This window comes from Euprymna scolopes, chromosome 39 (assembly GCF_053919585.1).
Source record: "Euprymna scolopes isolate OS-2025 chromosome 39, ASM5391958v1, whole genome shotgun sequence".
Lineage (NCBI taxonomy): Eukaryota > Metazoa > Mollusca > Cephalopoda > Sepiida > Sepiolidae > Euprymna > Euprymna scolopes.
Window position 1 is genome coordinate 2,787,160 of NC_136520.1, and position 16,769 is coordinate 2,803,928.

Genomic DNA, 16,769 nt, shown 5'->3' on the forward strand with positions numbered 1-16,769 from the left:
CACTTTTATAGATATAATAGATAGATTATGCTAGATATATTTCCATACGTCTGAATACCCTATATCCAAATTTTCTAATATGTAGATAAAAAATTTGTTGAATATATAGGGTGAGAATTTTCCTTCCTCTCTTTCTCTCTCTCTCTTTCTCACACACACACAAGCTGAAAATTGTTCTCTCTCTCTCTCTGACTCTCTCTCTCTCTCTCACACACACACACACATGGTCATTTTATAGATATAATAGATAGGTTATGCTAGATATATTTCTATATGTCTGAATACCCTATATACAAATTTTTAAATCTGTAGATAAAAAATTTGTTGAGTATATAGGTTGAGAATTGTTCTTTCTCTCTCTCTCACACACACATTCTCACTTTTATAGATATAATAGATTATGCTAGATATATTTCCAAATGTCTGAATACCCTATATACAAATTTTCAAATCTGTAAAGATAGAATTTGTTGAATATATAGGTTGAGAATTGTTCTCTCTCTCTCTCTCACACACACATTCTCACTTTTATAGATATAATAGATAGATTATGCTAGATATATTTCCTTATGTCTGAATACCCTATATACAAATTATCAAATCTGTAGATACAAAATTTGTTGAGTATATAGGTTGAGAATTGTTCTCTCTCTCTCTCTCTCACTCACTCACTCACTCACTCACTCACACACACACACACACATTCTACCTTTTATAGATATAATAGATTATGCTAGATATATTTCCATATGTCTGAATACCCTGTATACAAATTTTCAGATCTGTACATAAAAATTAGTTGAATATATAGGTTGAGAATTGTTCTCTCTCTCTCTCTTCTCTCTCTCTCTTTCACACACATTCTCACTTTTCTAGATATAATAGATAGATTATGCTAGATATATTTCCATATGTCTGAATACCCTATATACAAATTTTCTAATCGGTAGATAAAAAATATGTTGAATATATAGGGTGAGAATTGTACTTACTCTCTCTCTCTCTCTCTCTCTCTCTCACACACACATTCTCACTTTTATGGATATAATAGATAGATTATGCTGGATATATTTCCATATGTCTGAATACCCTATATACAAATGGTCAAATCTGTAGATAACAAATTTATTGAATAGATAGGTTGAGAATTGTTCTCTCTCTCTCTCTCGCAACCTTACACACACAACCACACGCAAACATTCTGACTTTTATAGATATAATAGATCGATTATGCTAGATATATTTCCATATGTCTGAATACCCAATATACAAATTTTCAAATCTGTAGGTAAAAAATTTGTTGAATATATAGGTTGAGAATTGTTCTCTCTCTCTCACACACTCACATTCTCACTTTTATAGATATAATGTATAGATTATGCTAGATATATTTCTATATGTCTGAATACCCTATATACAAAGTTTAAAATCCGTAGATAAAAATACGTTGAGTATATAGGTTGAGAATTGTTCTCTCTCTCTCTTACGCACACACACACACACACACACACACACACACACACATTTTCACTTTTATAGATATAATAGATAGATTATGCTAGATATATTTCCATATGTCTGAATACCCTATATACAAATTTTCAAATCTGTAGATAAAAAATGTATTGAATATATAGGTTGAGAATTGTTGTCTCTCTCTCTCTCTCTCTCTCTCTCTGGCTACCTCACACACACACACATTTTCACTTTTATAGATATAATAGATAGATTATGCTAGATATATTTCCATATGTCTGAATACCCTATATACAAACTTTCAAATCTGTAGATAAAAAATTTGTTGAGTATATAGGTTGAGAATTGTTCTCTCTCTCTCACACGAAACTGTGCGCTCGGCTTCTTCCCCCCCTTCCCACCCCAAATGCTTGGGAAACTGTGCACTGTTTTTGTTGGTTTTCAAGCTGCCTCTTCACCCCCCCACACACACAGTTTAACAGTAGTAGGAGGTCAAGAGAAAGAGGGTGAGAGAGAGAGAAGAGTAAGTTGGTGAGAGAGAGAGAAAAGAGAAAGAGGGTGTTGGTTTTATATTTTTATTATCGTCTAATATTTTGAAAGCTGAATTTCTAATAAAATGTGCATCTATAGGAGATAATGCCTGGGAATGTGTTCCCCCCCCCCCCACAGTTTAACAGTGGTGTGACGTCAAGAGAAAGAGGGTGAGAGAGAGGGAAGAGTAAGTGGGTGAGAGAGAGAAAGAGAGAGAAAAAAAAGAAAGACGGTGTTGGTTTTGTGAAAAAAGTTGTTATTTACAATTGTTCGCATTCTTGGCCTTTTGGTCAAGATCAAAGTGTAGTATCTGTTCTTCAGATGCTGCACTTCTATTTCTTGTTCTCTTTCGGTGGAGGAGAAATCCTCCACGACTGAGACAATTTTTATTTTTGTACCTTTTCTCCACGTTAAAAAACGACCCTGGTGTCTAACTCTGTCCCGTGGGGAGGCATAGTAAATAGGTACAATTGTTCGCCATTAGTGGATGTTGACGTCACGTCACGTGACATGACTAAGCGTTTTTTTTTTTTAGTATGAATAACATTTTTTGTTTTAATTATAAAGTCTACACTTAATTTTATAGAAAATGATGTATATATAATAGAAAAAAAAAATTACTGGTTTTGTTGGATTCAAGTGGATCCCCCCCCTCCAGTTTAAGAGATAGCAGGTCACGTGGTAATATACAAAATGGCTAGCGTAAATATAAAGATCGGTTTTTTTATCGACGAATATTTTGAAAGCTGAATTTTTTTTTATTCCTGTACATTTTTTCCTGATATTTTTCGTTAAAACTCTTGTATAAATACTATTTTTAACCAGTTAAATACGTTGGAGACATTGTCATGGAGTTTAATAATCTCTAGAACAAAGCAGACAAAAGTATCGGTAAAACAAAGTGTTTGTTTACATTTGTTCGCCATTACTGGATGTTGACGTCACGTCACGTGACATGACTAAGCGTTTTTGGATTATGTAATATTAACATTAAAATGACAGGTTTTTTTGGGGGCCCCCCTAGGAGAGAAATGATCAGTTCACCCCCTTTTAATGGTCCGTTTGGTGTGGAATTTCGATATTTGTCATGCGGGTGATCAAGGTTCAATATGATACATAATTTGTCAACTTTGGTTGTGTCTGTCAAAAGTTTGAGCTGACGTCACGTCACGTGACACGTATTGAATAACGTTAAAATGACAGGTTTTTTTGGGGGCCCCCCTAGGAGAAAAACGATCAGTTGACCCCTTTCTACTGGTCCGTTTGACGTGAAATTTCGATATTTGTCATCCGGGTGATCAAGGTGCAATATGATACCAAATTTGTCAACTCTGGTTCCGTCTTTCAAAAGTTTTAGCGTTACAAACAAACATACATACATACATACATACACACCGATTTTTGCCTTTTATATATATAGAAGACTAGCAGGGCTACCCGGCGTTGCTCGGGACCGTATAAACAATGAAAAAACAAAAGCAGATATTGAACATATGTTTGATTCTTAGGGGAGAGGAATCTTTCATCTCTATGTATTATTTGTTTTATCTACCCTAGGACTGATATTGTTCATGTTTTATCCCTAGGATAGGTAATTTACAGCATGTATATGAAATTGTTTTACCTTAGGGAGAAGAGAACAGGTAATATACAACATAATGTGTCTATATTACATCCCTGGCAACGCCTAGAAACCAGCTAGAACATGTATTTCAGTCAATCTTTATTATATCCTGGGCTATGCCGGGAAACCAGCTAATCTCTTTTTAGTGACTTGACCACCAAAATACCTCCCTAAGTGTGTCCTTTCTTTTGAACTTATTAGATATAGGTATCTAGAAATGTGTGTGAAATTTTGTTGAATGCATTGTTCACTATGATTTTCTTATTGTTCTACACAATATCAACTGTAGCGAAATAACACAGTAAACTTAGTGTAGTGTTAGAATAAAGAGCAAAGGAAAAAATTAGAATCATATTTTGTAATTGCAAATCTAAATTTGCTAGCATGTACCAGTATTGGCCAGGTTGTGGAAATTTGGAACTTATAACATATGTAGTGGCCTTTTCCTAGATACCTATTGCTAAAAATTATACTTTCATTTTGTTAGAAAAATCTCTCTTCAGATGCCCTGCATCATTCAAAATAAAAACAAATATTTTTATAATTGTTTCAGTATATTGCTACACAATGTGAAAGTTTTTAACGTTTGTAAAAAAAATCATGAATGTGCTTATATTGCAAAAAAGAAAATATCAGTGCACAGTATTGAAAGTGTTTGAGATTCAAAAGTCTGTAACATTTCTACTAACTTCATAAGATGTCATGTGAGAAACTGAATTGAATATCAAGACATTATCTGAAGCGTTTTTATTTTGGTGTAACATATGTGTTTACAGTGAACCTTAACTTTTAATAAACAGATTGGTATGCAATGACATAGGCTAAGAATCTTTAAAATATATATAAATTGGAAAAATGTGTGAACAAATGAAAAAAAAATGATCCGCTCCACTTGATGACATGAAGCACAGTAATATTTTAGTGAAGAAAATATGAAATTGATGTTCAGTGATTAGTTTGGATGAATGAGAAAATGTAATTGTTTGATGCATAAAAATAACTCAGTTGCTGTATTTGATATTAAGCAGCAAAATATAGTGATTTGAATATTTGGGAAAACATCAAACCAGATTATGTAAAAAGAAAAAAAAAAGATGAAATTAGAAAATATATATTTTATGTTTATGAGTTCTGCCAATCAAAATTTTGTGGCAGAAATTGGGTGATTACCATGCAATTTTATTTTGGTAAAATTCTTAAATTATTAGAATGTTTATTATAATTTCTAATTAGTGACTTGTTATAATCAAAATCCGCCCTAAAGAGTGTCCTTTCTTTTATTAGGTATCAGAGTAGGTATCAAGATTTCTACTTCTATACAAATGTGATATTTCAGATCTGTACATAAAAAATTTGTTGAATATATAGGTTGAGAATTGTTCTGTGTCGCTCTCTCTCACACACACACGCATTCTCACTTTTATAGATATAATAGATAGATTACTCTAGATATATTTCCATATGTCTGAATACCCTATATACAAATTTTCAAATCTGTAGATAAAAAAATTTGTTGAGTATATAGGTTGAAAATTGTTCTCTCTCTCTCTCTCACACACACATTCTCAATTTTAGAGATATAATAGATAGATTATGCTAGATATATTTCCATATGTCTGAATACCCTATATACAAATGTTCTAATCTGTAGATCAAATATTTGTTGAATATATAGGTTGAAAATTGTTCTTACTCTCTCTCTCTCTCTCTCTCTCTCTCTCTGGCTACCTCACACACACATTCTAACTTTTATAGATATAATAGATAGATTATGCTAGATATATTTCCATATGTGTGAATACCCTATATACAAATTTTCTAATTTGTAGATAAAAAATTTTTAGAGTGCATAGGTTGAGAATTGTTCTCTCTATCTCTCACACACACACATTCTAACTTTTAAAGATATAATAGATTATGCTAGATATATTTCGATATTTCTGAATACCCTATATATAAAAATTTGTTGAATGTATAGGTTGAGAACTGTTCTCTCTCTCTCTCTCTCTCTCTCTCTCGCTCACACACACACACATTCTCACTTTTATAGATATAATAGAAAGATTATCCTAGATATATTTCTATTTGTATGAATACTCTATATACAAATTTTAAAATCTGTAGATAAAGAATTTGTTGAGTATATGGGTTGAGAATTGTTCTCTCTCTCTCTCTCTCTCTCTCTCTCTCTCACACACACACACACATTCTCACTTTTATAGATATAATAGATTATGCTAGATATATTTCCATATGTCTGAATACCCTATATACAAATTTTCAAATCTGTAGATAAAAAATTTGTTGAGTATATAGGTTGAGAATTGTTCTCTCTCTCTCTATCACACACATTCTCACTTTTATAGATATAATAGACAGATTATGCCAGATATATTGAAATATGTCTGAATGCCCAATATACAAATTTTGAAATCTGTAGATAAAAAATTTGTTGTATACATAGGTTGACAATTGTCCTCTCTCTCACACACACACACATTCTCACTTTTATACATATAATAGATAGATTATGCTAGATATATTTCTATATGTCTGAACACCCTATATACAAATGTTCAAATCTGTGGATAAAAAATTTGTTGAATGTATAGGTTGAGAATTTTTATCTCTCTCTTTTTCTCTCTCTCTCTCTCGCTATCTCACACACACGCATTCTCACTTTTATAGATAAAATAGATAGATTATGCTAGATATATTTCCATATGTCTGAATACCCTATATACAAAGTTTCAAATCTGTAGATAAAAAATTTGTTGAATATATAGGTTTAGAATTGTTCTCTCTCTCTCTCTCACACACACATTCTAACTTTTGTAGTTATAATAGATAGATTATGCTAGATATATTTCCATATGTCTGAATACCCTATATACAAATTTTCTAAACTGTAGGTAAAAAATTTGTTGAGTATGTAGGTTAAGAATTGTTCTCTCTCTCTCTCACACACACACACACACACACACACACACAAGTTCTCACTTTTATAGATATAATAGATAGATTATGCTAGATATATTTCTATATGTCTGCCTACCCTATATACAAATTTCCAAATCTGTGCCCAAAAATGTGTGGAATATATAGGTTGAGAATTGTTCTCTCTCTCTCTCTCTCTCACACATATTCTCACTTTTATAGGTTATATAGGTTGAGAATTTTTTGCTCTTTCCATCACTCACATTCACACTTTTATAGATATAATACATAGATTATGCCAGATATATTTACATATGTCTGAATACCCAATATACACATTTTCAAATCTGTAGATAAAAAATTAGTTGAATATATAGGTTGAGAATTGTTCTCTCTCTCTCTCTCTTTCTCTCTCTCTCACACACACATTCTCACTTTTATAGATATAATAGATAGATTATGCTAGATATATTTCCATACGTCTGAATACCCTATATCCAAATTTTCTAATATGTAGATAAAAAATTTGTTGAATATATAGGGTGAGAATTTTCCTTCCTCTCTTTCTCTCTCTCTCTTTCTCACACACACACAAGCTGAAAATTGTTCTCTCTCTCTCTCTGACTCTCTCTCTCTCTCTCACACACACACACACATGGTCATTTTATAGATATAATAGATAGGTTATGCTAGATATATTTCTATATGTCTGAATACCCTATATACAAATTTTTAAATCTGTAGATAAAAAATTTGTTGAGTATATAGGTTGAGAATTGTTCTTTCTCTCTCTCTCACACACACATTCTCACTTTTATAGATATAATAGATTATGCTAGATATATTTCCAAATGTCTGAATACCCTATATACAAATTTTCAAATCTGTAAAGATAGAATTTGTTGAATATATAGGTTGAGAATTGTTCTCTCTCTCTCTCTCACACACACATTCTCACTTTTATAGATATAATAGATAGATTATGCTAGATATATTTCCTTATGTCTGAATACCCTATATACAAATTATCAAATCTGTAGATACAAAATTTGTTGAGTATATAGGTTGAGAATTGTTCTCTCTCTCTCTCTCTCACTCACTCACTCACTCACTCACTCACACACACACACACACATTCTACCTTTTATAGATATAATAGATTATGCTAGATATATTTCCATATGTCTGAATACCCTGTATACAAATTTTCAGATCTGTACATAAAAATTAGTTGAATATATAGGTTGAGAATTGTTCTCTCTCTCTCTCTTCTCTCTCTCTCTTTCACACACATTCTCACTTTTCTAGATATAATAGATAGATTATGCTAGATATATTTCCATATGTCTGAATACCCTATATACAAATTTTCTAATCGGTAGATAAAAAATATGTTGAATATATAGGGTGAGAATTGTACTTACTCTCTCTCTCTCTCTCTCTCTCTCACACACACATTCTCACTTTTATGGATATAATAGATAGATTATGCTGGATATATTTCCATATGTCTGAATACCCTATATACAAATGGTCAAATCTGTAGATAACAAATTTATTGAATAGATAGGTTGAGAATTGTTCTCTCTCTCTCTCTCGCAACCTTACACACACAACCACACGCAAACATTCTGACTTTTATAGATATAATAGATCGATTATGCTAGATATATTTCCATATGTCTGAATACCCAATATACAAATTTTCAAATCTGTAGGTAAAAAATTTGTTGAATATATAGGTTGAGAATTGTTCTCTCTCTCTCACACACTCACATTCTCACTTTTATAGATATAATGTATAGATTATGCTAGATATATTTCTATATGTCTGAATACCCTATATACAAAGTTTAAAATCCGTAGATAAAAATACGTTGAGTATATAGGTTGAGAATTGTTCTCTCTCTCTCTTACGCACACACACACACACACACACACACACACATTTTCACTTTTATAGATATAATAGATAGATTATGCTAGATATATTTCCATATGTCTGAATACCCTATATACAAATTTTCAAATCTGTAGATAAAAAATGTATTGAATATATAGGTTGAGAATTGTTGTCTCTCTCTCTCTCTCTCTCTCTCTGGCTACCTCACACACACACACATTTTCACTTTTATAGATATAATAGATAGATTATGCTAGATATATTTCCATATGTCTGAATACCCTATATACAAACTTTCAAATCTGTAGATAAAAAATTTGTTGAGTATATAGGTTGAGAATTGTTCTCTCTCTCTCACACGAAACTGTGCGCTCGGCTTCTTCCCCCCCTTCCCACCCCAAATGCTTGGGAAACTGTGCACTGTTTTTGTTGGTTTTCAAGCTGCCTCTTCACCCCCCCACACACACAGTTTAACAGTAGTAGGAGGTCAAGAGAAAGAGGGTGAGAGAGAGAGAAGAGTAAGTTGGTGAGAGAGAGAGAAAAGAGAAAGAGGGTGTTGGTTTTATATTTTTATTATCGTCTAATATTTTGAAAGCTGAATTTCTAATAAAATGTGCATCTATAGGAGATAATGCCTGGGAATGTGTTCCCCCCCCCACAGTTTAACAGTGGTGTGACGTCAAGAGAAAGAGGGTGAGAGAGAGGGAAGAGTAAGTGGGTGAGAGAGAGAAAGAGAGAGAAAAAAAAGAAAGACGGTGTTGGTTTTGTGAAAAAAGTTGTTATTTACAATTGTTCGCATTCTTGGCCTTTTGGTCAAGATCAAAGTGTAGTATCTGTTCTTCAGATGCTGCACTTCTATTTCTTGTTCTCTTTCGGTGGAGGAGAAATCCTCCACGACTGAGACAATTTTTATTTTTGTACCTTTTCTCCACGTTAAAAAACGACCCTGGTGTCTAACTCTGTCCCGTGGGGAGGCATAGTAAATAGGTACAATTGTTCGCCATTAGTGGATGTTGACGTCACGTCACGTGACATGACTAAGCGTTTTTTTTTTTTAGTATGAATAACATTTTTTGTTTTAATTATAAAGTCTACACTTAATTTTATAGAAAATGATGTATATATAATAGAAAAAAAAAATTACTGGTTTTGTTGGATTCAAGTGGATCCCCCCCCTCCAGTTTAAGAGATAGCAGGTCACGTGGTAATATACAAAATGGCTAGCGTAAATATAAAGATCGGTTTTTTTATCGACGAATATTTTGAAAGCTGAATTTTTTTTTATTCCTGTACATTTTTTCCTGATATTTTTCGTTAAAACTCTTGTATAAATACTATTTTTAACCAGTTAAATACGTTGGAGACATTGTCATGGAGTTTAATAATCTCTAGAACAAAGCAGACAAAAGTATCGGTAAAACAAAGTGTTTGTTTACATTTGTTCGCCATTACTGGATGTTGACGTCACGTCACGTGACATGACTAAGCGTTTTTGGATTATGTAATATTAACATTAAAATGACAGGTTTTTTTGGGGGCCCCCCTAGGAGAGAAATGATCAGTTCACCCCCTTTTAATGGTCCGTTTGGTGTGGAATTTCGATATTTGTCATGCGGGTGATCAAGGTTCAATATGATACATAATTTGTCAACTTTGGTTGTGTCTGTCAAAAGTTTGAGCTGACGTCACGTCACGTGACACGTATTGAATAACGTTAAAATGACAGGTTTTTTTGGGGGCCCCCCTAGGAGAAAAACGATCAGTTGACCCCTTTCTACTGGTCCGTTTGACGTGAAATTTCGATATTTGTCATCCGGGTGATCAAGGTGCAATATGATACCAAATTTGTCAACTCTGGTTCCGTCTTTCAAAAGTTTTAGCGTTACAAACAAACATACATACATACATACATACACACCGATTTTTGCCTTTTATATATATAGAAGACTAGCAGGGCTACCCGGCGTTGCTCGGGACCGTATAAACAATGAAAAAACAAAAGCAGATATTGAACATATGTTTGATTCTTAGGGGAGAGGAATCTTTCATCTCTATGTATTATTTGTTTTATCTACCCTAGGACTGATATTGTTCATGTTTTATCCCTAGGATAGGTAATTTACAGCATGTATATGAAATTGTTTTACCTTAGGGAGAAGAGAACAGGTAATATACAACATAATGTGTCTATATTACATCCCTGGCAACGCCTAGAAACCAGCTAGAACATGTATTTCAGTCAATCTTTATTATATCCTGGGCTATGCCGGGAAACCAGCTAATCTCTTTTTAGTGACTTGACCACCAAAATACCTCCCTAAGTGTGTCCTTTCTTTTGAACTTATTAGATATAGGTATCTAGAAATGTGTGTGAAATTTTGTTGAATGCATTGTTCACTATGATTTTCTTATTGTTCTACACAATATCAACTGTAGCGAAATAACACAGTAAACTTAGTGTAGTGTTAGAATAAAGAGCAAAGGAAAAAATTAGAATCATATTTTGTAATTGCAAATCTAAATTTGCTAGCATGTACCAGTATTGGCCAGGTTGTGGAAATTTGGAACTTATAACATATGTAGTGGCCTTTTCCTAGATACCTATTGCTAAAAATTATACTTTCATTTTGTTAGAAAAATCTCTCTTCAGATGCCCTGCATCATTCAAAATAAAAACAAATATTTTTATAATTGTTTCAGTATATTGCTACACAATGTGAAAGTTTTTAACGTTTGTAAAAAAAATCATGAATGTGCTTATATTGCAAAAAAGAAAATATCAGTGCACAGTATTGAAAGTGTTTGAGATTCAAAAGTCTGTAACATTTCTACTAACTTCATAAGATGTCATGTGAGAAACTGAATTGAATATCAAGACATTATCTGAAGCGTTTTTATTTTGGTGTAACATATGTGTTTACAGTGAACCTTAACTTTTAATAAACAGATTGGTATGCAATGACATAGGCTAAGAATCTTTAAAATATATATAAATTGGAAAAATGTGTGAACAAATGAAAAAAAAATGATCCGCTCCACTTGATGACATGAAGCACAGTAATATTTTAGTGAAGAAAATATGAAATTGATGTTCAGTGATTAGTTTGGATGAATGAGAAAATGTAATTGTTTGATGCATAAAAATAACTCAGTTGCTGTATTTGATATTAAGCAGCAAAATATAGTGATTTGAATATTTGGGAAAACATCAAACCAGATTATGTAAAAAGAAAAAAAAAAGATGAAATTAGAAAATATATATTTTATGTTTATGAGTTCTGCCAATCAAAATTTTGTGGCAGAAATTGGGTGATTACCATGCAATTTTATTTTGGTAAAATTCTTAAATTATTAGAATGTTTATTATAATTTCTAATTAGTGACTTGTTATAATCAAAATCCGCCCTAAAGAGTGTCCTTTCTTTTATTAGGTATCAGAGTAGGTATCAAGATTTCTACTTCTATACAAATGTGATATTTCAGATCTGTACATAAAAAATTTGTTGAATATATAGGTTGAGAATTGTTCTGTGTCGCTCTCTCTCACACACACACGCATTCTCACTTTTATAGATATAATAGATAGATTACTCTAGATATATTTCCATATGTCTGAATACCCTATATACAAATTTTCAAATCTGTAGATAAAAAAATTTGTTGAGTATATAGGTTGAAAATTGTTCTCTCTCTCTCTCTCACACACACATTCTCAATTTTAGAGATATAATAGATAGATTATGCTAGATATATTTCCATATGTCTGAATACCCTATATACAAATGTTCTAATCTGTAGATCAAATATTTGTTGAATATATAGGTTGAAAATTGTTCTTACTCTCTCTCTCTCTCTCTCTCTCTCTGGCTACCTCACACACACATTCTAACTTTTATAGATATAATAGATAGATTATGCTAGATATATTTCCATATGTGTGAATACCCTATATACAAATTTTCTAATTTGTAGATAAAAAATTTTTAGAGTGCATAGGTTGAGAATTGTTCTCTCTATCTCTCACACACACACATTCTAACTTTTAAAGATATAATAGATTATGCTAGATATATTTCGATATTTCTGAATACCCTATATATAAAAATTTGTTGAATGTATAGGTTGAGAACTGTTCTCTCTCTCTCTCTCTCTCTCTCTCTCGCTCACACACACACACATTCTCACTTTTATAGATATAATAGAAAGATTATCCTAGATATATTTCTATTTGTATGAATACTCTATATACAAATTTTAAAATCTGTAGATAAAGAATTTGTTGAGTATATGGGTTGAGAATTGTTCTCTCTCTCTCTCTCTCTCTCTCTCTCTCTCTCTCTCACACACACACACATTCTCACTTTTATAGATATAATAGATTATGCTAGATATATTTCCATATGTCTGAATACCCTATATACAAATTTTCAAATCTGTAGATAAAAAATTTGTTGAGTATATAGGTTGAGAATTGTTCTCTCTCTCTCTATCACACACATTCTCACTTTTATAGATATAATAGACAGATTATGCCAGATATATTGAAATATGTCTGAATGCCCAATATACAAATTTTGAAATCTGTAGATAAAAAATTTGTTGTATACATAGGTTGACAATTGTCCTCTCTCTCACACACACACACATTCTCACTTTTATACATATAATAGATAGATTATGCTAGATATATTTCTATATGTCTGAACACCCTATATACAAATGTTCAAATCTGTGGATAAAAAATTTGTTGAATGTATAGGTTGAGAATTTTTATCTCTCTCTTTTTCTCTCTCTCTCTCTCGCTATCTCACACACACGCATTCTCACTTTTATAGATAAAATAGATAGATTATGCTAGATATATTTCCATATGTCTGAATACCCTATATACAAAGTTTCAAATCTGTAGATAAAAAATTTGTTGAATATATAGGTTTAGAATTGTTCTCTCTCTCTCTCTCACACACACATTCTAACTTTTGTAGTTATAATAGATAGATTATGCTAGATATATTTCCATATGTCTGAATACCCTATATACAAATTTTCTAAACTGTAGGTAAAAAATTTGTTGAGTATGTAGGTTAAGAATTGTTCTCTCTCTCTCTCTCACACACACACACACACACACACACAAGTTCTCACTTTTATAGATATAATAGATAGATTATGCTAGATATATTTCTATATGTCTGCCTACCCTATATACAAATTTCCAAATCTGTGCCCAAAAATGTGTGGAATATATAGGTTGAGAATTGTTCTCTCTCTCTCTCTCTCTCACACATATTCTCACTTTTATAGGTTATATAGGTTGAGAATTTTTTGCTCTTTCCATCACTCACATTCACACTTTTATAGATATAATACATAGATTATGCCAGATATATTTACATATGTCTGAATACCCAATATACACATTTTCAAATCTGTAGATAAAAAATTAGTTGAATATATAGGTTGAGAATTGTTCTCTCTCTCTCTCTCTTTCTCTCTCTCTCACACACACATTCTCACTTTTATAGATATAATAGATAGATTATGCTAGATATATTTCCATACGTCTGAATACCCTATATCCAAATTTTCTAATATGTAGATAAAAAATTTGTTGAATATATAGGGTGAGAATTTTCCTTCCTCTCTTTCTCTCTCTCTCTTTCTCACACACACACAAGCTGAAAATTGTTCTCTCTCTCTCTCTGACTCTCTCTCTCTCTCTCACACACACACACACATGGTCATTTTATAGATATAATAGATAGGTTATGCTAGATATATTTCTATATGTCTGAATACCCTATATACAAATTTTTAAATCTGTAGATAAAAAATTTGTTGAGTATATAGGTTGAGAATTGTTCTTTCTCTCTCTCTCACACACACATTCTCACTTTTATAGATATAATAGATTATGCTAGATATATTTCCAAATGTCTGAATACCCTATATACAAATTTTCAAATCTGTAAAGATAGAATTTGTTGAATATATAGGTTGAGAATTGTTCTCTCTCTCTCTCTCACACACACATTCTCACTTTTATAGATATAATAGATAGATTATGCTAGATATATTTCCTTATGTCTGAATACCCTATATACAAATTATCAAATCTGTAGATACAAAATTTGTTGAGTATATAGGTTGAGAATTGTTCTCTCTCTCTCTCTCTCACTCACTCACTCACTCACTCACTCACACACACACACACACATTCTACCTTTTATAGATATAATAGATTATGCTAGATATATTTCCATATGTCTGAATACCCTGTATACAAATTTTCAGATCTGTACATAAAAATTAGTTGAATATATAGGTTGAGAATTGTTCTCTCTCTCTCTCTTCTCTCTCTCTCTTTCACACACATTCTCACTTTTCTAGATATAATAGATAGATTATGCTAGATATATTTCCATATGTCTGAATACCCTATATACAAATTTTCTAATCGGTAGATAAAAAATATGTTGAATATATAGGATGAGAATTGTACTTACTCTCTCTCTCTCTCTCTCTCTCTCACACACACATTCTCACTTTTATGGATATAATAGATAGATTATGCTGGATATATTTCCATATGTCTGAATACCCTATATACAAATGGTCAAATCTGTAGATAACAAATTTATTGAATAGATAGGTTGAGAATTGTTCTCTCTCTCTCTCTCGCAACCTTACACACACAACCACACGCAAACATTCTGACTTTTATAGATATAATAGATCGATTATGCTAGATATATTTCCATATGTCTGAATACCCAATATACAAATTTTCAAATCTGTAGGTAAAAAATTTGTTGAATATATAGGTTGAGAATTGTTCTCTCTCTCTCACACACTCACATTCTCACTTTTATAGATATAATGTATAGATTATGCTAGATATATTTCTATATGTCTGAATACCCTATATACAAAGTTTAAAATCCGTAGATAAAAATACGTTGAGTATATAGGTTGAGAATTGTTCTCTCTCTCTCTTACGCACACACACACACACACACACACACATTTTCACTTTTATAGATATAATAGATAGATTATGCTAGATATATTTCCATATGTCTGAATACCCTATATACAAATTTTCAAATCTGTAGATAAAAAATGTATTGAATATATAGGTTGAGAATTGTTGTCTCTCTCTCTCTCTCTCTCTCTCTCTGGCTACCTCACACACACACACATTTTCACTTTTATAGATATAATAGATAGATTATGCTAGATATATTTCCATATGTCTGAATACCCTATATACAAACTTTCAAATCTGTAGATAAAAAATTTGTTGAGTATATAGGTTGAGAATTGTTCTCTCTCTCTCACACGAAACTGTGCGCTCGGCTTCTTCCCCCCCTTCCCACCCCAAATGCTTGGGAAACTGTGCACTGTTTTTGTTGGTTTTCAAGCTGCCTCTTCACCCCCCCACACACACAGTTTAACAGTAGTAGGAGGTCAAGAGAAAGAGGGTGAGAGAGAGAGAAGAGTAAGTTGGTGAGAGAGAGAGAAAAGAGAAAGAGGGTGTTGGTTTTATATTTTTATTATCGTCTAATATTTTGAAAGCTGAATTTCTAATAAAATGTGCATCTATAGGAGATAATGCCTGGGAATGTGTTCCCCCCCCCCCACAGTTTAACAGTGGTGTGACGTCAAGAGAAAGAGGGTGAGAGAGAGGGAAGAGTAAGTGGGTGAGAGAGAGAAAGAGAGAGAAAAAAAAGAAAGACGGTGTTGGTTTTGTGAAAAAAGTTGTTATTTACAATTGTTCGCATTCTTGGCCTTTTGGTCAAGATCAAAGTGTAGTATCTGTTCTTCAGATGCTGCACTTCTATTTCTTGTTCTCTTTCGGTGGAGGAGAAATCCTCCACGACTGAGACAATTTTTATTTTTGTACCTTTTCTCCACGTTAAAAAACGACCCTGGTGTCTAACTCTGTCCCGTGGGGAGGCATAGTAAATAGGTACAATTGTTCGCCATTAGTGGATGTTGACGTCACGTCACGTGACATGACTAAGCGTTTTTTTTTTTTAGTATGAATAACATTTTTTGTTTTAATTATAAAGTCTACACTTAATTTTATAGAAAATGATGTATATATAATAGAAAAAAAAAATTACTGGTTTTGTTGGATTCAAGTGGATCCCCCCCCTCCAGTTTAAGAGATAGCAGGTCACGTGGTAATATACAAAATGGCTAGCGTAAATATAAAGATCGGTTTTTTTATCGACGAATATTTTGAAAGCTGAATTTTTTTTTATTCCTGTACATTTTTTCCTGATATTTTTC

At 32.1% G+C, this 16,769-nt stretch overlaps 3 pseudogenes; all 3 read left to right on the top strand.

The window, feature by feature from the left end:
* Nucleotides 1-2,276: 2,276 nt before the first annotated feature.
* On the top strand, nt 2,277-2,410 carry LOC145264014 (U2 spliceosomal RNA; annotated as a pseudogene).
* Nucleotides 2,411-9,263: 6,853 nt separating this feature from the next.
* Nucleotides 9,264-9,397, top strand: LOC145264016 (U2 spliceosomal RNA; annotated as a pseudogene).
* Nucleotides 9,398-16,248: 6,851 nt separating this feature from the next.
* Nucleotides 16,249-16,382, top strand: LOC145264017 (U2 spliceosomal RNA; annotated as a pseudogene).
* Nucleotides 16,383-16,769: the final 387 nt, after the last annotated feature.